The sequence below is a fragment of the Camelus bactrianus genome, chromosome X, assembly GCF_048773025.1.
Source record: "Camelus bactrianus isolate YW-2024 breed Bactrian camel chromosome X, ASM4877302v1, whole genome shotgun sequence".
NCBI lineage: Eukaryota > Metazoa > Chordata > Mammalia > Artiodactyla > Camelidae > Camelus > Camelus bactrianus.
The window spans coordinates 45,897,822-45,920,195 of NC_133575.1; the positions used below are offsets into that span (position 1 = coordinate 45,897,822).

A 22,374-nucleotide genomic window follows, 5' to 3' on the forward strand; every position below is an offset into this window, starting at 1 on the left:
AGGGACTTCTTAATTGAAAAATAAAGGCTACAAATAGAAAATTTCATTATGAAAGAAAAATATCATTGGTAATAGCAAATATACAGTAAAAGTATTACATCAACCACATATAAAGCTAATACGAAGGATAAAAGACAAAAAGCAGTAAAGTAATATATACATTACTATATATAAACCTCATGGTAACCACATACCAAAATTCTATAACAGATACATACACATAAAACAGGAGTCCAAATATAACACTAAAGATGGTCATCAAACCAAAAGGAAAAGGGCAAAAGAAGAAGAAAGTAACAAAAAAGAACTACAAAACAGCCAGAAAATAATTCACAAAAAGGTGATAAGTACATACCTGTTAATCATTAATTTAAATGTGAATGGACTAAATGTTCCAATCAGAAGACACTGAGTGTCTGAATGGATACAAAGAAGACTCATAAATATACTGCCTACAAGAGACACACATTATATCTAAAGACACACAAAGAAAGTAAGGTAATGGAAAAAGGTATTCAATGCAAATGGAAATGAAAAAAAGGCTGGAGTAGCAATATTAATGTCAGACAAAACATTCTTTCAAACAACAATATCACAGGCAACAAAGAAGGATATTATATAATAATCAAGGAATCAGTTCAAAAAGAAGACATGATTGTAATATAGATGCACCAGTGTAGAAGTACCTAAAAACATAAAGCAAAGTGGGGAGGATATAGCTACTGGTGGTAGCAATCATCAGTACCTCCTCCAAGAATAAATAAATAAATAAATAAACAAACAAACAAACAAATCTAATTACCTCCCTCCCCCTAGAAATAAAATAAGTAAAATAAAATTTAAAAAGCAAATATTAAAAAACAAAAGGAGGAAAATTGACAGCAACATAATAATAGTAGGAGCCTTTAACACTCCACTTACAAACAAGACTATCCAGACAGAAAATCAGTAAGAAAACACTGACTTTATAGACAGATTAGACTACATGTACTTAATAGGTATATATGGAACATTGCATACACATTCTTTTCTAGTGCACTTTGAACATTCTCCAGGATAGGCATAAAAGAAGTCTCAATAAACTTAAGAAAACTAAAATCATGTCAAGCATCTTTTTCAACCACAAGGGTATGAGACAAGGAATCAACTACAAGAAAAAAATACAAAAACACAAACACATGGAGTCTAAACACTATGCTACTAAAGAAAAAAAAATGAATCTCTGAAGAAATCAAGGAGGAAAATTTTAAATACCTGGAGAAAGTGAAAATGATTGCACAATGATCAAAAATCTGTGAGACACAGCAAAAGCAGTTCTAAGAGGGAAGTTGATAGTAATACAAGCCTACCTCAGGAAATAAGAAAAACTTAAATAGACAACCTAAATTACACCTAATAGAACTAGAAAAAGAATAACAAAATCCCCTGAAGTTAGTAGAAGGAAAGAAATAATAAAGATAAGAGCAGAGATAAATGATAGATGAAAAAAATAATAGAAAATTCAATGAAACTAAGAGTTGTTTCTAAGAAAAGCTAAACAGAAATGATAAATCTTTAGCCAAACTCATTAAGTAAAAAAAGAGAGCGAGCTCAAATCATTAAATTCAGAAATAGAAAAGGAGAAGTTACAACTTACACACCAGAAATACAAAGAATCAATGAGATTATTATGAAAAATTATATGTCAATAAAATGGACAACCTACAAGAAATGGACAAACTCCTAAAAATGCACTATCTCCCAAGACTAAAACCGGAAGAAATAGAAAATATTGACAGACCAATTATCAGTAACAAAATTGAATCAGTAAAACAAACAAACAAACAGAAACCTTCCAACAAACAAAAGTCAGGACCAGACAGCTTCAAAGTGAATCTTATCAAACATTTAAAGAACAATTGAAATCTATCCTTCTCAGGTATTTCAAGTGTTTTTGGAGGAAGGAACACTTCTAAACTCTTCTATGAGTACAGCATCACCCTGATACCAAAACCAAAGACACCACAAAAAGAAGAAGAAGAAAAAGAAGGAGGAAGAGGAAGAGGGGAAGGAGGAATGAGGAAGGAGGGAGGAGGAGGAGAAGCAGAAGCACAAGCAGAAGAAGCAGACGGAAGAAGAAGAAGAAGAAGCAGAAGAAGCAGAAGAAGCAGAAGCAGAAGAAGAAGAAGAAGAAGAAGAAGAAGAAGAAGAAGAAGAAGAAGAAGAAGAAGAAGAAGAAGAAGAAACAAAAGAAGAAGATTACAGGCAAATATCTCTGATTAGCATAGATGCAAAAATTCTTGACAAAATATTAACAAACTGAATTCAATAATACATTAAAAAGATCATACACCTCAATCAAATGAGATTTGTCTGAAGGATTCAAGGATGTTTCAATATCTGCAAATGAATCAGTGTGATACAGCACTTTGAGAAATTAAAAAAATAATAATAATCATTTGATTATCTCAATAGGTGCATAAAAGGGTTTTTATAAAATTCAAAATCCATTCATGATTAATAGAAAAGAACTCTCCAGAAAGTGTGATGAGAGGGAACCTAGGTCAACATAATAAAGGCCATATATGACAAATGTACAGTCAACATGATACTATATGGTGAAAATCTGAAAGCAATTCCTCTAAGATCAGGTAAAGGGTAAGAATTTCCACCATCACCAATTTTATTAAATATAGTATTGACAGTAGCTGTCACTGTTTTTAGATGTCATGATACTGTACATAAAAAGACCTAAAGATGCTGCAAAAAAAATATTACAACTCAGCAATAAATTCAGTAAAGTTTCAGGATACAAAATTAATATACAGGAATATTTTGCATTTCTATACATTAACAATGAACTATAGAAAGATTAATTAAGAAAACTACCCCATTTTTGATTTCATTAAAAGAACAAAATACTTAGGAATAAATCTAACCAAGGAGGTAAAAGATTCAGAAAACTGTAAGACAATGAATGTAATTGAAGACAGCACTAACAGATGAAAATATATACCTTGCTCATGTATTAAAAGTAAATATTGTAAAATGACCATACTACCCAAGGCAATCCACAGATTCTATGCAATTCCTATCACAGAAGACCCCAAATGAAAAACAAAACAAAACAAAACAATTTTAAGAAGAACAAAGCTGAAGGTATCACAATCCCTGATTTGAAACTATACCAGAAAGCTATAGGAATTATAACACTACAGGCAGAAAATGGTACTGGCACAAAAACAGACACATAGATTAATGAAACAGAATAGAGACCCCAGAAATAAACCCATACTCACATGTTCAAGTAATCTATGAAAAAGTAGGCAAGAATATATAATGAGGAAAAGGCAGTCTATTCTACAAGCGGTGCTGGGGAAACTGGAAGGCCACATATAAAAACTTGAAAGTGAACCACTTTCTCACACCATATACAAACATTAACTTGAAATGGATTAAAAACTTAAATATATGACCTGAAATATTAAAATGTCTAGGGAAAAATAGGCAGTACACCCTTTGACATCACTCTTAGAAATACTTTTTTTTATATGTCTTCTCAGGGAAGGAGAACCAAAGCAAAAATAAACAAATTGAACTACATCAAACTAAAATGTTTTTGCATAGTGAAGGTAACTATCAACAAAACTAAAAGGCTACCTATTGAAAGGGAGAAGATATTTGCAAACTATACATCTGATAAGTGGTGAATATCCAAAATATACAAAGAACTCATACATTAAAAACAAAATAAAAGAACCAATCTGATTTAAAAAAAAATAGTCAGATTACCTGTGTAGACATTTTTCCAAAGATATACATTTGGGCAACAGACACATGAAAAGATGCTCAACATTAATATTCAGTGAAGTGCTAATGAAAACCACAATGAGATATCACCTCACACCTATCAGAATGGCTATCATCAAAAACACAAGAAATAAGTTTTGGAGAGGATGTAGAGAAAAGGAAACCCTCAACACTGTTAGGAATGTAAATTCATGAAGTCACTTTGGAAAACAGTATGAAGTTTCCTCCTTTCCTCCACAAATTAAAAATATAACTACCATATGATCCTACAATTTCACCCCTAGGTATTTATCTGAAGAATATACAAATACTAATTAAAAAATAAATGTTTATTACCCCTATGTTCAGTGCAGCATTATTTATGATAGCCAACATATGGAAGCAAATTAAGTGTCCATCAATAGAAGAATGGATAAAGATACAGTTAGCAGAAGAAAAAAAAAAAACACAAATCAGAGTGGAAATAAATTACAGTCCAGATAAAAACAATAGAAGAGATCAACAAACTAAGTATGTTTTTTAAAGATAAACAAAATTGACAAACCTCACCTGCACTAAGAAAAAAGGGAGACAATTCAAAGAAAATCAGAAATGAAAGAGAATCACATAACTAACATCACAGAAATGCAACAAATCATAAGAAATTATTATCAACAATTATACACCAACAAATTGGATAACCTAAAAAAAAGTGGATACATTTCTAGAAATATATAACCTAGCAAGTCTGAATCAGGAAGAAACAGAAAATGTGGAAAGACCTATAATGAGTAAACAAATTGAAACAGTTATCAAAAATCTCCCAATAAAGAAAAGCCCCAGCAGATGGTTTCACTAATAAATTCTACCAAACCTTTAAAGAAGAATTAACAGCACTCTTTATCAATTCCTCCAAAAATTTGAAAAGGAAGGAACACTCCTAAACATATTTTACAAGGCCAGTATTATATTGATACCAAATCCAGATAAAGACATAACAAGAAAAAAAAATACAGACCTCTATCCCTGATGAATATAGATGCACAAATTCTCCACAAAAATAAAAGCAAATAAAATTCAATAGCACATTAAATGTATCATACACTATGGTGAGGTGGGTTTTATGCCTGCAGTGCAAGGATGGTTCAACATATGCAAACCAATAAATGTGGTACACCACTTTAACAGAAAGAAAAGTAAAAATTATATGATCATCTCAATAGATGCAGAAAAATCATTTGACAAAATTCAACATAATTTCATGTAAAAACTCTCAACAAGCTGGGTTTAGAAGGAACATACCCAACATAATAAAGGGCAGGTATGGCATGCCCACAGCTAACATTATACTCAATGGTGAACGGTTGAAAGCTTTCCCACTAAGATCACAAACCAGACAAGGGTTCCCATTCTTACCAGGCTTACTCACCATATTACTGGAGGTCTTAGCCACTGTAACTAAGTGAGAAAATGAATATTAGCTTTCCAAATTGAAAAGAAAATAGTAAAATTATTTGTGTTTTCAGATGGCATGCTATTATATATAGAAAACCTAAAGATTCCACCAAAAAACTGTTAGATTTAAACAAATTCAGTAAATTTCAGGATAAAAAACTAACATGCAAAAAATATTTGCACTTGTATACACTATCAATGAACTATCTAAAAAAGAAATAAAGAAAACAATCACAGATACAATCTCACTGAAAATAATGTAATACTTAGGAATAAATTTAAGCGAGGAGATGAAAAATCTGTACACTGAAAAATATAAGACATTGCTGAAATAAATTGAAGAAGAGATAAATAAATGGAAGGAAACCCCAGGTTAATGAATCAGAATAATTAATATTATTAAAGTGTTCATACTAACCAAAGCTATCTGTAGCTTCACTGAAATCTCTATCAAAAATGCAATGTCATTTTTCACATAAATATTTTTAAAAATCCTAAAATTTGTATAGAACTGCAAGAGACCCTGACTAGCCAAAGCTGTCCTGAGAAATAAGAACAAAACTACAGGGATCACAATTCCTAATTTCAAACTTTATTACAGCTATGGTAATCAAAATAGTATGACACTAGCATGACAACAGACACCATAGATTAATGGAACAGAAATGAGAGTCCAAAAATAAACCCATGCATATACACACAACTATACTTGACAAAGGAGTCAAGATTACTCAGTAGGGAAAAAGTAGTCTCTTCAGTAAATGCTGTTTTGGAAATTGAATATTCACATGCAAAATAATGAAATTGGACCCATATCTTACTCCACTTAGAAACATTAACTTGCAATGAATTAAAGACTTGATATAAGACCTGAAAGTATAAGACTTATAAAAGAAAACATAGTGGAAAAGATCACTGACATTGGTCTTCAAATTTTTTAAAAAAAATGACACCAAAAGTTCAAGTAACAAAAGCGAATATAAACCCAAAAGAATACATTAAACTAAACTGCTTTTTCATAGCAAAACAAAATAAAACAACCAACTAACCAACAAACAAACAAAAACAATCAGCAAAATGAAAAGACAATCTATGAAATGGTAGAAGATATTTAAAAAAACATCTATTTGATAAGGGGTAATATGCAAAATATGTAAGAAATACATGCACAAATACCATGCTGTCTTGATGTCTGTAGCTCTATAGTACTGTCTGAAGTCTGGGAGAGTTATTCCTCCAGCCTCTTTCTTTCTCTTCAGTAATGCTTTGGCAATTCTAGGTCTTTGATGCTTTCATATAATTTTACTATGATTTGTTCAAGTTCTGTGAAATATGTCCTGGGTAATTTGATAGGGATTGGTACAAAAACAGACATATAGACCAATGGAACAGAATGGAGAGTCCAGAAATGCACCCACAAACTTTTGATCAACTAATCTATGACAAAGGAGGCAAGAATATACAATGGACTAAAGACAGTCTCTTCAGAAAATGGTGTTGGGAAAACTGGACAGCAGCATGTAAAGCAATGAAGCTAGAACACTCCCTTATACCATACACAAAAAGAAACTCAAAATGGATCAAAGACTTATACATAAGACAAGACACAATAAACCTTCTAGAGGAAAATATAGGCAAAATATTATCTGATGTACATTTAAAAAATATTCTCCTAGAGCAGGCTACTCAAGCAATAGAAATAAAAGCAAGAATAAGCAAATGGGACCTAATGAAACTTACAAGCTTCTGCGCAGCAAAGGAAACCATAAACAAAACAAAATGACAACCTATGGAATGGGAGAAAATTTTTGCAAATGGAAGCGACAAAGGCTTAATCTCCAGAATATACAAGCAGCTCATACAACTTAATAAGAAACAACCAAACAACCCAATCCAAAAATGGGCAGAAGACCTAAACAAGCAATTCTCCAAGGAAGACATACAAATGATCAAGAGGCACATGAAAAAATGCTCAATATCACTAATTATCAGAGAAATGCAAATCAAAACTACAATGAGGTATCCCCTCACACCAGTCAGAATGGCTGTCATGCAAAACTCTACAAATGACAAATGCTGGAGAGGCTGTGGAGAAAGGGGAACCCTCCTACACTGCTGGTGGGAATGCAGTTTGGTGCAGCCACTGTGGAAAACAGTATGGAGATTCCTCAAGAGACTAGGAATAGACTTACTATATGACCCAGGAATCCCACTCCTGGGCTTATATCCAGAAGGAACCCTACTTCAGGATGACACCTGCACCCCAATGTTCATAGCAGCACTATTTACAATAGCCAGGACCTGGAAACAGCCTAAATGTCCATCGACAGGTGACTGGATAAAGAAGAAGTGGTATATTTATACAATGGAATACTACTCAGCCATAAAAACCAAGAACATAACATATTTGCAGCAACATGGATGCCCCAGGAGAATGTCATTCTAAGTGAAGTAAGCCAGAAAGAGAAGAAAACTACCATATGAGATCACTCATATGTGGAATCTAAAAAAAAATCAAAGCATAAATTCAAAATAGAAACAGACTCATAGACATAGAATGCAAACTTGTGGTTGCCAAGGGGGCGGAGGGTGGGAAGGGATAGACGGGATTTCAAAATTGTAGGATAGATAAACAAGATTATACTGTAAAGCACAGGGAACTATACACAAGGTCTTATGGTAGCACACAGAGAAAAAAATGTGACAATGAATATATATATATGTTCATGTATAACTGAAAAGTTGTGCTCTACACTGGAATTTGACACAACATTGTAAAATGATTCTAAATCAATAAAAAATGTTAAAAAAAAAAGAAATACGTGCAACTCAATAGCAAAAAACAAACAAACAAACAATTCAGTTAAAAATGGGCAAAGGACTTGAATAGACATTTTTCCAAATAAAACATCCATATAGCCAAAAAGTATATGAAAAATTGTTCAGCATTATTAATCATTAGGGAAATGCAAATCAAAACCATGAGATATCACCTCACACCTGTTGGAATGGCTATCATCAAAAAGAGAAGAGGCAACAAGTGTTGCTGTGGCTGTGGAGAAAGGGCAATCCTGGTGCACTGTTGATGGGAATGTAAATTAGAACAGTTACTATGTAAAAGAGTATGGAAGTTCCTCAGAAAAAATTTAAAAATAGAACTACTATGATCCATTAATCCCATTTTGGGGTATACAACCAAAGGAAATGGAATTACTACCTCAAAGTGATAACTGCACCTCCATGTAGTATTATTTACAATAGCCAATACATGGAAACAACCTGTGCCCATTAATGAATGAATGAAGAAAACATTATATATATATATATATATATATATATATATATATATATATATATATATATATATATATATATATATATATATATATATATATATATATATACATACACATACACACACACACATATACATATATATAATGTGTATATATATACATATATATATAAATGTTATATATATATATATATTTGAATATTATTCAGGCATTAAGAAGAAATTCTGCCTTTTGTGTCAACATGTACAGAACTTGAGTGCATTATGCTAAATGAAATAAGACAGAAGAAGTCAACTACTGTATTCTCTCACTATTATGTGGAATCCAAAAAAGCTGAATTCATAGAAGTAGGAAATAGAATGGTGATTGTCAGAAGCTGTAAGGTGGGAGAAATGGGAAGATATTGCTCAAAGAGTACAAATTCATGCAGTGAGATGAATAAGTTCTGGAATTCAAACATAAATCACTGTGACTATAATTAATTAGCAGTACTGTATTATATACTTGAAAGTGTTAAGAGAGTAGATTGTATGTATGCTTAAGTGTATCACTACCAAAAAAAGGCAATTATGTGTTAACTAAACTTATTATGGTAATCATTTCACAAAATATTGGAGTGTCAAACCATCACTTTTTACACATTATATTTACATGTGTTATATGTCAATAATTATCTCAATGAAGCTGGGGGAAAAGATGTAATCTATATAAATATTAAAAGTCCACAGTGATAGAAATAAAGTAACTATAGGTAATATATTCATACTGCTTATCTGTGTTAGACACTAATCTAAGTGTTTTTCATAAATGAGATCATTCAATCTTCACATCAGCCTTACTATAATTCTCCCAATTCAAAAATGAGGAAACAGGCTCAGAGAAGTGAAGTCACTTGCTCAAGATCATACAGCTATAAAATGGTGAAGTGGGGATCTGAACCCAGCAGTTGAGCTATATATTCTGGCTCTTAATTACAAAACAAAACAACACAAATGTATGGCCCACACAGGTGTGGCCTCTGGAATCAGACTGCCTGCATTTCAATTAAAGCCCTGACATTTGCCAGCTGCATGAAAATGGTCAACTTATATCACTTATCTGTGCCTTGTTTCCTCACCTGTGAAATAAAGATAATGATAACACATACCTGAGAAGGCTGCTGAAGGAGTCAATGAGATAAAGCGTATAAGTATGCTAAAGCTGTCTCTGATACACAATATGCTCAATAAATGCTACCTATTTGAACATATAAAGGAGAGTTAAGAACAGAGCTTTGTGAGATTTCTATGTTTGGAAATGGCAATAACCAATAGAAAAGGAAAGTCATGCTATCGCAAAAGGAAACAGAGAATTAGAAATAGGCAGTATCATGATAGCCAACAGAAGTGTCTGGTGTAGTAGTTCAGACCACAAACCCAGGGTAAGTCTACCTCAGTTAAGTCCCAGATCTGCTATTTTCATTGGTTACAAGACACTGATCAGGTAACTGAATCCTAAATCTGCTTCTGAGTCTTTAATGTAAAGAGAGGACAACAGTAGTATCTACCCTAAACCCTACTGAAGACTAAATGCATTAATGCATACAGAGCACTTATAGTAATGTTTGGCACACAAAAACCTCCCAATAAATGTTGGCTTGTATTATTTCCAGACTAAGATTTCCTTAATGAAGTTAGGCAGTGCCTGTGAAGGGAAGGAGAGAGACTGAACTCAGGGAAATTTAACTTTTAAGTGTGCATCTCTTCAAATCCATTTCTTATTCTTCATCTTCACATCCTGAGACCTTATTTAGGTCATTATTCCTTATCTGGTCTTACAGTATAAGTATTGGGACAAATAGAATATGAGTTGAGGAATAGGAAGTAATCTTGTTTGCTTGGAGCACCAGGCTAATGAGGAATCAGTTTGGAGAAAGGTCTTGATTGCCTGGTGAAAGGGTTCAGACTTGATCCTGCAGGCAATAAGTCCTGGAAGACTTTGGAACAAATAATAGTATTGCAAAATTGTATTTTAAAGAAAATTCTCTTAATGAAGAAAGACTAAGTGTGGAAAACTAGTTAAGAAGCTTCCCATAATCCAGGAAGAGATGGTTAGCGCCTGACAAGGTACTAAAGAAGGAAGAAGAGATGAAAGAGATATTGGGGAGGCTGATGAGGTTTTGCAAATGTATTTGTTTAGTCACTCAATATCCAATGAACATCTACTATATGCCTGGCATGGTGATAGGCACTGGGGATGCAACAACATATAATCACTCATTCATTCAACAAATATTTATTGAACAATCACAAAGTGTCATGCATCATTCTAGGAGCTGGAGATTCAGCAGTGGTTCCTGCCTTCAAGGAGCTCACAGCCGAGACTGGAGGGGAAAGACAACTAAATAGATTATTATGGTACATTTTGACAATGCTGGGATGAAGATTAAATCAGCATCTAATTCAGTTTGTTTTACAGTGGGATCCATGTCACCTAAACTCTGGTGTTGGAAGTAAAATAGCAAAGGTGGAGGTCAGGGAGGGAAGAAGAAACAAGACTGTGAAGGTCTTCAATGTCACAGTATGGGGTTTGAGCTTTTTTGTGGGCAAAAAGGAAGCATTAGGGGATTTCAGCAAGAGTGTGCAATCCAATTTTACAGATGTCATTCTGGGAATTAAGGTAGGTGTGGACTAGTTTGGAAGTGTAAAGAAGAGATAAGACTCTTATCCTAGAAGGTCAGAAAAGGCCCATAGAGATCCTCCAATATTAATCAACCTCTTTCTGTTTTATAGACTGAGATCCCAGAGAGGTCAAGTGACTGGTCACACAGCTAATAAAGTGGGAAAGCTTAAATCTAAAGGTCTGCCCTGATTCTCTGTCCAGTACTCTGATTACCACTCCCTTTTTTGGAGCTGAGTATGGTCAGCAAAAAACGACTACAGGGATGAGGACAGCAAGTGAGAAAAGCAAGAAAATGAGAGATTAGAAGAGGGGGTCTTAAACTGGGGTCTGGCGAACGGAGCCCTTTGTTTTTTTTCCATTTATAACTCCAGAGTTTTGTAAACTTTACTACTAAAAACAAACACAAGAGCATTCGTCGGTCAGAAAGTCAAGAATGGTTAATGGTAAGAGTGTTTGCGTGGGTGCATGCTAAGCAGTTTATCCAGTCTGTGAAGAAAACTTGCAGTCCAATCCCTTAAAAACAGGTCACAAAGTTGAGATTTCCGCCTGTTTGGATAAACACAGCATCCAACACGAAAGATGTATTCCAGCGCCCTCTGCTGAATCCTAAAAGCTGTCTCCCTAGTTCTTGGTGACACAGACAGTCCGAGAAGCTAAAATGGCCGCGATGCCCTGGCTCGCGCGTGAGTATGCTGTGGAGGATGACGGGAAAGATTAGGCAGCAATGGCAGAGGATGGGCCACAGGTGCTGGCTCCTGGGTTTGGGATTTTGGAACTTCGAGCTGTGACAGCACCTTCTTGTGAAAGCGATTCGGGAACTCTAAAGAGGTCTCTAAGACACAGGTATGGTGATGTTGTTGTCATTACTGCAGACAGTCCAGTAGGCAGCGGTAGAGTGTAGCATGAAGGCTGCAGCTCTTCCCTATTTGTTTCTAGAACTGGGCTATTATGACAAGATTTGAAGCTGAGTTTAAGATTGGTGGAGTTTAGACTGTACAATAAGGAGTACTAATCTGAGATACCTAGGTAAACTACATGGCAGGGATTTATGGCAGTGGTAAAGGTCAGTGAGTGAACTCCTTGAAATAGTATATAAAAACATACATTTGTGAATTTCTGTGCATTTTAGGGGAGAGAGGGTCCTTAGCTTTCAGCAGATTTTTCCAAAAATACCATACCATAATGATTATGCAAAACTTCAGAGCCAGACTCTCTGATTTCACATCTTTACTAAGATCCCTAGCTGTGTGACCTTAAGCAGGCATCTTAATCTGTCTGTGCTTCAGCTCCTCATCTGTATAATGGGGATAATAGCAGTGCCCACCTCTCAGGGTTGTTATAAAATGAGTTTATTAACTAAAATTTATTATAATAAGTATTCATTAACTAAAAATAATTTAATGGCTTCCCCAAGAGTTTAGTATTAGTGACCCTTGGCAGCATTATAGTGTCAATGTGTATATAATATATCATATGTATGTATATGTGTGTGTATGTGTGTGTGTGTGTGTGTGTGTGTGTGTGTATATATATGTTGTTACACTCTCAACATCCATTCTCTTTTGATCCTCCTTATGATTTTGTGACATTGGTTTACACATAAGGAAAACTGAGACACAGACAGGTTAAATAACTTATGTGAGGTTGTTCTGATCAGCGACTGAGTTGGGATTCTAGAACCAGGTCTGCCAGATTCTTGGCCTAGTGCTCTTTTCATTATGCCATGATAGACTTTAGCAAAGGACCTTATGGAAACTTGAGTTAAAGCCTCTAACTTTGACTCTCATTTTATAAGTTGAGAAAAGAAATCTTCAGGTGGTTCTGTACCCAGCCTGGGCTTGAACATATGTGCCATGGAGCAAATTGCATATTGGGCAACCCAATCGCATTTATAGAAGGATAACTTTATTATAATGTGACCTACTAACATTCAAACTTGTCCAGGTTTCTCATGTGTTAAAGGGAAAATAAAAGCTTTCCTTGGCACTGGTCTCTCTCCAGCTATCACCTTCTTTCTCTCCTTTTAACAGCAGGCTTCAAGGAAGAGGACTGTTTATTCAGGGTTTCAATGCCTTCACTTCTGTTTCACCTATCAACTTACTTCCCTAAGCATTTTATCAGTGCCCCACTTGTTGGCAAAGCTACTGTTCTGACCCATGTGTTACTTTTAAACCTGTTGACCTGTAAGGTACCATACTGTTCTCATTTTTTTCTTTAGCTTTTCTGTCCTTTCCTTATCCATTTTTATTCTTCTATGGTTTATTTTCCTCTGCCTACTTCTTATCTACAAAGATAGATCATTGACCTTCTCGCCTTCTTATGTTACACTCATTCCCTGGATAATCTTATCCCCTCACTCAGTTTCAACCAACACCTGGAGCTAATGGCTATTAAATTTATGTCCATGGCCCAGGCTGCTTTTCCAAACTCCAGGCTCATATATCAAACTGCCTACCATATATTTCACAAGCAACTCCAACTATTTCTTCTAAAAACAAGTTAATCATTTTACCCTTGCATCAGTTCCGAAGTGCTATCATGCAACTTAGTCACCAAAGCCAGAAACCTGGCTATAATCTGATTCCTCTTTCTACCATAACTCTTATATCCCATCAATTTATCCATTCATTTAACAGATGCTAACTGAGCACCAACCTTGTTTCCAGCATTACACTGGGTACTGAGAATACAGTACATATCTTAGTCCCTAGCACAGCCCCTGCCTTCATGCAACTTTCATTTCAGTACCAAGCTCAATATTAATATGTGATTCACACTAAATTAATTAAAATTTTAAATTCTGAAAATGAGAAGAGTAGTATACTATAAGAGCACATAATCCAGGGTCATGTAAAACTTCCCTGGGGATGTGATGTTTGAGTTGAGGGCTGAGGAATGTATAGGGATTACTTAGATAAAGGGAAGGGAAGGAGTCTGGGTAGAGGAGAGACTTGTGTACAAAGTCCTGAGGCAATGAGTAGAGTGATGTATTTGAGAATCAGAAAGAAGGCCAGTATGTGGTTAGCACATAGAGGAACACAGGACACAGTAGTATGAAACAAAGGTGGAGAGGTAGGAAGGAGCTTTATAAGCCACAGAAAAAATTTGAACTTTTTCTTGTAACTAATGAGAAGCTACTGAAAGGTTTTCATCAGGGAAGTGATGTCAAATTTGAGTTTTGACAAGATCACTCTGCCTGCTGAATAGCAAATCTGAAGATTGGGGATGCCACTTAGGACAATTTTGAGGTGAAAGAGGGTCAAATAAGGTGAAGCCTGAGACAGGTCTATTGCCTTTATTGACATGGAGATCACATGGCACCTTGCAAGAACTGAAGTTGCGTGGTGCTATGTAGGAAGAGGGCAGGTTAGAATAGGTGGAGAAGTACATGAAAGGTGGGGAGTGTTACCAGTTAATGCAAACAGCTCTTTTAAGAATTCAGCTATGAAAAGGAGAGAAAAATGGGAAAGTATCTGGAAGAGCATGTGGAATCTCATTTTTACTATCCTTTAAAAAAACTAATTAATTCATTCATTATTGTTATTAAAGCATAGTTGAATTACAAATTATTATATTAGTTATAGGTGTACAACATAGTGATTCAATATTTTTTATAGATTATACTTATTTAAAGTTATTGTAAAATATTGGCTATATTCTCTGTGCTGTACAATATATCCTTGTATCTTATTTATTTTCTACATAGCAATTTGTATCTCTTAGTCCCCTACCACTTTCTTACCTCTCCCATTTTCTCTCTCCCCAGTGGTAACCACTAATTTTGTTCTCTATATCTGTGAATTTGTTTCTATTTTGTTTATTCATTTGTTTTACTTTTTAGATTCCACATATAAGTGATAATATACAGTATTTTTCTTTCTCTGCCTGCCTTATTTCACTAAGCTTAATACCCTCCAGGCCCATCCATGTTGTTGCAAATGGCAAAATTTCATTTTTTTTTTGTAGCAGAGTAATATTCCATTGTATATATACACCACATCTTCTTTATCCATTCATCTCTTGATGGACACTGAGGTTGCTTCCATATACTGGGTAATGTAAATAATGCTACTGTGAACATTGGGGTTCATATATCTTTTCAAATTAATGTTTTCATGTTCTTCAGATATATACTGAAAAGTGGAATTGTTGGATCATAAGGTAGTTCTATTTTCAGTTTTTTGAGGAAACTTCATAATGTTTTCCTTAGTGGCTGACCAATTTATATTCCTACTAAAAGGGTAGGAGGACATCTTTTTATCTACATCCTTGCCAACATTTGTTATTTGTGGTCTTTTTTGATGATTGTCATTCTGACAGGTGTGAGGTTGTATCTTATTGTGGTTTTAATATGCATTTCCCTGATGATTAGTGATGTTGAGCATCTTTTTGTGTGCCTGTTGCTCATCTGTATGTCTTCTTTGGAAAAAATGTTTATTCAGGTCTTCTGCCCATTTTAAAATCAGGTCAATTGGGTTTTTTTGATGCTAAGTTGTATGACCTATTTTTTATCCTGTGGATATTAACCCCATATTGGTCTTATCATTTGCAAATATTTTTTTCTCATTCAATAGGTTGTCTTTTTGTTTTGTCAATAGTTTCCTTTGCTGAGCGAAGGCTTTTAAGTTTAATTAGGTCCTATTTGTTTATTTTTGCTCTTTTTCTTTTTCTGAGGAGACAGATTTAAAAAAAAAATATTGCTATGTATTTTGTCAGTGTTCTGCCTATGTTTTCTTCCAGGAGTTTTATGTTTTCCTGTCATATATTTATAGGTTTAATCCATTTTGAGTTTGAATTTGTGTATCATATGATAAAATGTTCTAATTTTATTCTTTTATATGTAGCTGTCTAATTTTCTCAGTGCCACTTATTGAAGAGACTGTCTTTTTCCCATTTTATATTTTTGCCTCCTTTGTTGTAGACTAATTGACCATAATACATGGGTTTATTTCTGGGCTCTCTATTTCCATTGATCTATATGTCTGTTTTTTTACCAATATCATCCTATTTTGATTACTGTAGCTTTGTAGTATTGTCTGAATTCAGGAAGCATGATACCTCAAATTTTCTTTTTTCTCAAGATTACTATGGCTATGTGGGGTCTTTTGTGGTTCCATATAAATTTTATGATTCTTTGTTCTAGTTCTATGAAAAATATCATAGGTATTTTGATAGGAATTTCCTTAAATCTGTAGATTGCTTTGAGTAGTATGGACATTTTAACAATATCAGTTCTTCCAATCCATGAACATGGGATACCTTTCTGTTTCTTTGTATCATCTTCAATTTCCTTCGTCATAACTTTATAGTTATCGTAATATGGGTTTTTCCAACTTTCCAGTTAAATTTATTCATAGGTAATTTATTATTTTGATTCAATCTTAAATGGAGTTGTTTTATTGCTTTCTATTTCTGGTAATCCATATTAGTGTATAGAAAAGCAATATATTTCTATATATTGATCTTATATCTTGCAATTTTACTGAATTCATTTATTAGTTCTAATAGGCTTTTTTTTTTTGTGGAGACATAGGGTTTTTTATATATAATATTATGACACCTACAGACAGGGACAGTTTTACTTCTTATCTTCCAATTTGGATGTAATTTATTTTTCTTGCCTGATTGTTGTGGTTAGTACTTCCAGTACTATGTTAAATAGAAGTGGTGAGGGTGTGCACCCTTGTCTTTTACTTGATTTTAGAGGAAAAACTTTCAGCTTTTCCTCAGTGGGTATGATATAAGATGTGTTTTTGTTATAAATGGTTTTTACTGTGTTGGGATGTGTTCCCTTTCTGGCACATTTGCTGAGAATTTTTTTTTTTATAATGAATGTATGTAGAATTTTGTCAAATGCTTTTACTCCATCTATTGGGATGATCATGTGATTTTTATCCTTCTTTTTGTTAATGTGGTAGATCACATTGATTGCCTTGTGGATAAAAAAACATCTTTGCATCCCTGGGATAAAACCCACTTGACCATGGTATATAAGCCTTTTTTATATATTGTTGAATTAAGTCTCCTCATATTTTACTGACAATTTTTGTGGTAATATTCATCAGGGATGTTGGCCCATAATTTTCTCTTGTTTTAGTGTTTTTGTTTTTGAATCAGGGTAACAGTGGCCTCATAGAATGCATTTTTGAGTTTTTCCTCCTTTTATGTTTTTTGTAATAGTTTGAGAAGGATGGATATTAGCTGCTTACATGTTTGGTAGAATTCCCTTGTGAAGCTGTCTTATCCTGAACTTTTGTTTACAGGGAGTTTTTTTTTTTAAATTTTATTTGATTGACTTATAGTCAGTGTACAATGTTGTGTCGATTTCCAGTGTAGAACACAATTTTTCAGCTGTACGTGAACATACATATATTCATTTTTGGATACTTTTTCACTGTGAGTTACCATAAGATCTTGTATATATTTCCCTGTGCAATACAGTATAATCTTGTTTATCTATATATGTACCTATCAGTATCTACAAATTTCTAAGTCCCAGTCTGTCCCTTCCCACCACCCTCACCACTGGGCAACGAAAAGTTTGTTTCTTATGTCTATGAGTCTGTTTCTTTTTATATTTATGTTCATTTTTTTTTCTTTTCTTCGTTTTTTTCTAAATTCCACATATGAGCGATATCATATGGTAATTTTCTTTCTCTCTCTGGCTTACTTCACTTAGAATGACACTCTACTGGGACATCCATGTTGCTGCAAATGGCGTTATGTTGTCTTTTTTAAGGATGAGTAATATTCCATTGTATACATATACCGCTACTTCTTTATGCAGTCATCAGTTGATGGACATTTAGGCTGTTTCCATGTCTTGGCTATTGTAAATAGTGCTGCTATGAACATTAGGGTGCAGGTGTCTTTTTGAATTAGGGTTCCTTCTGAATATATGCCCAGGAGTGGGATGTTGTTTAATCTCCATGCTTTCCTTTTTTTCTCCTTTGTTTTTCTGTAGTTGATTTCTAGTTTCATGGCATTGTGGTCAGAAAAGATGCTTGAGATAATTTCTATCTTCTTAAAATTGTTGAGGCTTCTTTTGTGCCCAAGTACATGATCAATACTAGAAAATGTTCCATGTGCACTTGAAATGAATGTATATTCTATTTTGTGAAATTATCCACCAAATCTAATTTTCTATTGTATCATTTAATTTCTTTGTTGCCTCATTTATTTTCTGTCTGGAAGATCTGTCTAGTGATTTTAATGTGGTGTTAAATTCTCTGACAATGATTGTATTCACATCAATTTCCCCCTTTATCTCTTAGTAAATGCTCTATGTACTTAGGTGCTCCTATATAGGGTGCATATCTATTAATGAGTGTAATATCCTCATCTTGTGTTACTCAATCATTAAAAATGTCCTTCTTCATCTTTCTTTATGATCTTTATTTAAAAGTTTATTTTGTCTGAAGTCAGTATTGCTACACCTGCTACCTTGTCATTTCCATTTGCATGGAATATCCTTTTCCATCCTTTCACTCTCAATCTTAATGTATCCTTCTCCCTAAAGTGGGTCTCTTGTATGCAGCATATTGAAGGTTCTTGCTTTATTATCCAGTCTGCCACTCTATGCCTTTTGATTGGAGCATTTAGTCCATTGACATTTACAGTAATTAATGATGGATGTGTGTTTATTGCCATTTTAAACTTATTTTTGTAGTTGGTTTGGTTTTTCCTCTTTGTTCCTTTCTTCTTCCATTTGTGGTTTAATCATTTACCTTTGTATTATGTTGGATTGTATTTCATTTTTGTAACTCACTTGTAAGTTTTTGGCTTATGGTTACCCTTTTTTGTAAGTCTATGAACCCATTACTATAACTGTTTGTATTAAACAGATAGTAATGTAAGCTTAAACTCATCCTACTGAGAACAAAAAATTTAAAAAAGAAAAAAGAAAGTTCTATATTTTCTTGCTTCTCTCTCCCATCTTTAATGATTTAGATGTCTTCTTTTACAATTTTATATTTATTCTATTTGTAATTCATGGGAGTTATCACCTTTCCCGTTACAGTTTTCTCATTTCTGTAGCATCCTGCTTCTTCTTCTTCTTTTTTTGGGGGGTGGGGGGTAAACCTTTCAATATTCCTTTTAACATGTGTTTAGTGTTGCTAAACTCTTCTAGTTTTTGCTTGTCTGTGAAGTTCTTTATCTCTCATTCTATTCTAAAGGATAACCTTGCTGGATAAAGTATCCTAGGCTGCATTTTTCTTTTTCATTCAGAACGTTGAATATATCTTGCCACTCCCTTCTGGCCTGTAGTGGTTGTATAGAGAAATCAGCTGAGATCCTTATAGGGGTTCCCTTGTAACTCATTCTTTGTTTTTGTCTTGCTGCCTTTAGGATCATTTCTTTATCCTTAACCCTGGCCATCTTGATTATATTTCTTGGTGTGGATCTGTTTGGGTTCTTCCTGTTTGGGACTCTCTGTGTTTCCTGTATTTGGATATCTGATTCCTTATTTAGATTTGGGAAATTTTCAGTCATGATTTCTTTAAATAACTTTTCAATCCCCTTTGCTGTTTCTTATCCTTCTGTGACCCCCCCCCATTATGCATAGGTTAGCATGCTTTATATTATCCTATAGGTCCGTTATATTGTTTTCATTGGTTTTTAATTTGTTTTTCTCTCAGCTGTTCTGATTTTGTTCTTTCTGTTGTCCTGTCTTTTAGGTCACTTGTTCATTCCTTTGCATTATCTAGCCTGCTTTGTACAGCCTTTAGATCAGCTCTCATCTCAGCAAATGAGTTTGCCAATTTTTCTTGGCTCTTCTTTATAGCTTCAATTTCATTTTTGACATATTTTATATCTTTAAACACTATCTCTTTTAGTTCCTTCAGTACTTTGATCACTCCTTTTGTGAAATCTTTATCTAGTAGGCTAGAAATGTGTATTTCATTGATCATTCTTTCAGGGGATTTCTCCTGTTCTTTTAATTTTTAGTGGTTCCTCTGCTTCTTCATCTTGCTCATATCTCTCTGGCACTGTCACTTTTGGAGTATCAGTTACCTATTGTGGTGCTTAAAAAGTGTATTTATTTATTTATCTAAGGCATATGCAGAAATAAAACCTAAAAAAAGAGAGAATTTTGAAAGAATAGAGAAAAATGGTTTGAAAACAGCATATAATCAATAACAGAAGATCAAGTTGAAGCAAACTAAAAATCAAGTTGTGACGTATTTTAAAATCTTTAAAAGCAGAGAAAAGACCAACAAAAATTGAAAACTGATAATAATCAATGAGAACAAAACCAAGAGAAATAAAAATGAAATTGAGGAGAGTTTAACAAAATAGTAAGAATAAAAATATTTTAAAAATTTGTAAGGGATTAAAAACAGAGACATATTCAATTGTTTTAAAAGTAAAAATTTAAAAAGTAAAAGAAAATAGAACTGAGAAATAAAGAAAAAAGAAAAAATATGTGGATGTGTTCTCATGGAGACTGTGCTCTTAATGATTTAATTGATAGGTCTTTCTGTCTCTACGTGAAAACTCAGCTCACTCCTTCCAGAGGCCCTCTGTTGGCACCCCTGGTCTGTGCTGCTCCCAGTGCCTGTTGGCAATGAGATTGTACCCCCCAACACTGGGGTCAGATGCTGCACTTGTACAAGTTAGGCTTGCAGGTCACTACCCCTACCAGCACCGTGGTCAGGTGCTGCACTCCTTCACAGTAGGTGAGTGGGTCCCGCTGGGTCCCAATGTCTCCTGGCTGCCCACTCCACCTCAGGTCCATGCTCTGTAGGAGGGCTCAGGGATGATGGCAGAACAGCACTCACCCTGCTCCATGTCAGAACTCAGCTCCTTGTTTGTCTTGGAGGCACGAGTTCTCAGAGGTGCCTGGGCTGAATAATCCTATCTGCCTCCAGCTGTAAACAAGTCTCTGTCTCACCTATGAGGTTGCTAAGCCCCTAGGTATGAATTCAGGTTTTGACCCAACCCTCTGCCTGGGAGCTAAGCTCTGGAGGATATGGTGGCTGTGGCTGAGCCCTGCCTCTCTTCTCCTGAAAACTGGTTCTTGGGGTTTTCAGAGGTGAGGGTATGGCACCCTTCTCCCCAGGGCACACCAGCCAAGTTGCTTTTTTTTTTCATATTTTATGGAGGACCCAGGTTGTTCTGCTTTGTACACCCTCCCAGCCATGGTGCACAGCACCCTCCAGTCCCCTGGGGTTGCCTCTCTGCCACCTACCCCAGTTCTCCAGCTGGCTTGGGCAGCCTATCCCATCCCCTACCTGCCGCTTTGTCTCTAGGGCTGGGGGTTGTGGACACCCTCTGTGCCCTTTTAATTTAGTTCTGTTGGTCAAGTGCTGTTCAGTACATATTCGAGCCTCGGAATTTCCCCCTCCATCCCATTGATCTCTTCATTGGAGAGGGGGAGACCCAGCAAACAAGTGTTATTCCTCCTTTGCTGCTCCCTCCCTGTGGTACGGGTCCCACACTGTTTTGCTTTTTCTTCTTTCTTCTTTTCCTTTTCTCCTACTGGATTCATGGTGTCTTTGTCTTTTGAAGAAGGTGATGTTCTGTCAGAGCTCAACAGGTGCTCTGGTTGGCTGGGTGGGTCCGAGGATGTGAGTTTTGGTGTATTTGCGGGAGAGGGTGAGATACGAGTGTCCTTCTACTCCACCATCTTGGCCGATCTCTATTGGGAGTGTTTTGACTGCTGACTCAATTTTACTACTAGTGACTAGTCTATTCAGATTATTTCTTCCTGATTCAGTTTTTAATGTTTGTATGTTTTTAGGAACTTATCCATTTCTTCTAGGTTACCCATGTTGGCATATACCTGTTTTTAGTATTCTCTTATGATGTATACCTTTGATAATGGTTATTATTTTTCCTCTTTCATTTCTTATTTTGTTTATATGGGTCCTCTTTTTTAAAATGAGCCTGGATTAAGGCTTATCTACTTTGTTTATCTTTAAAAAAATAACAGCTCTTAGTTTCATTGATCTTTTCTATTGTTTTTTGTCTCTATTAAATAATTTGCTTCCTCTCTGATATTTATTCCTTCCTTCTGCTGACTCTGTGCTTTATTCTTCTTTTTCTAATTCTTTTACATAGTGGGTTAGGTTGTTCATTTGAAATTTTTCTCATTTCTTGAGGTAGGCTTGTATTGCTATAAACTTCCCTCCTAGAAGTGCTTTTACTGCAATCCCATAGATTTTGGAAAGTGTTTTTATTTTTATTTGTC

General features: G+C 34.7%; 1 pseudogene; it reads right to left on the minus strand.

Annotated features, from left to right (window-relative positions):
- LOC105083737 (ladinin-1 pseudogene) overlaps nucleotides 1-20,919 on the minus strand; it is a 129,040-nt pseudogene extending 108,121 nt beyond the window's left edge.
- Nucleotides 20,920-22,374: the final 1,455 nt, after the last annotated feature.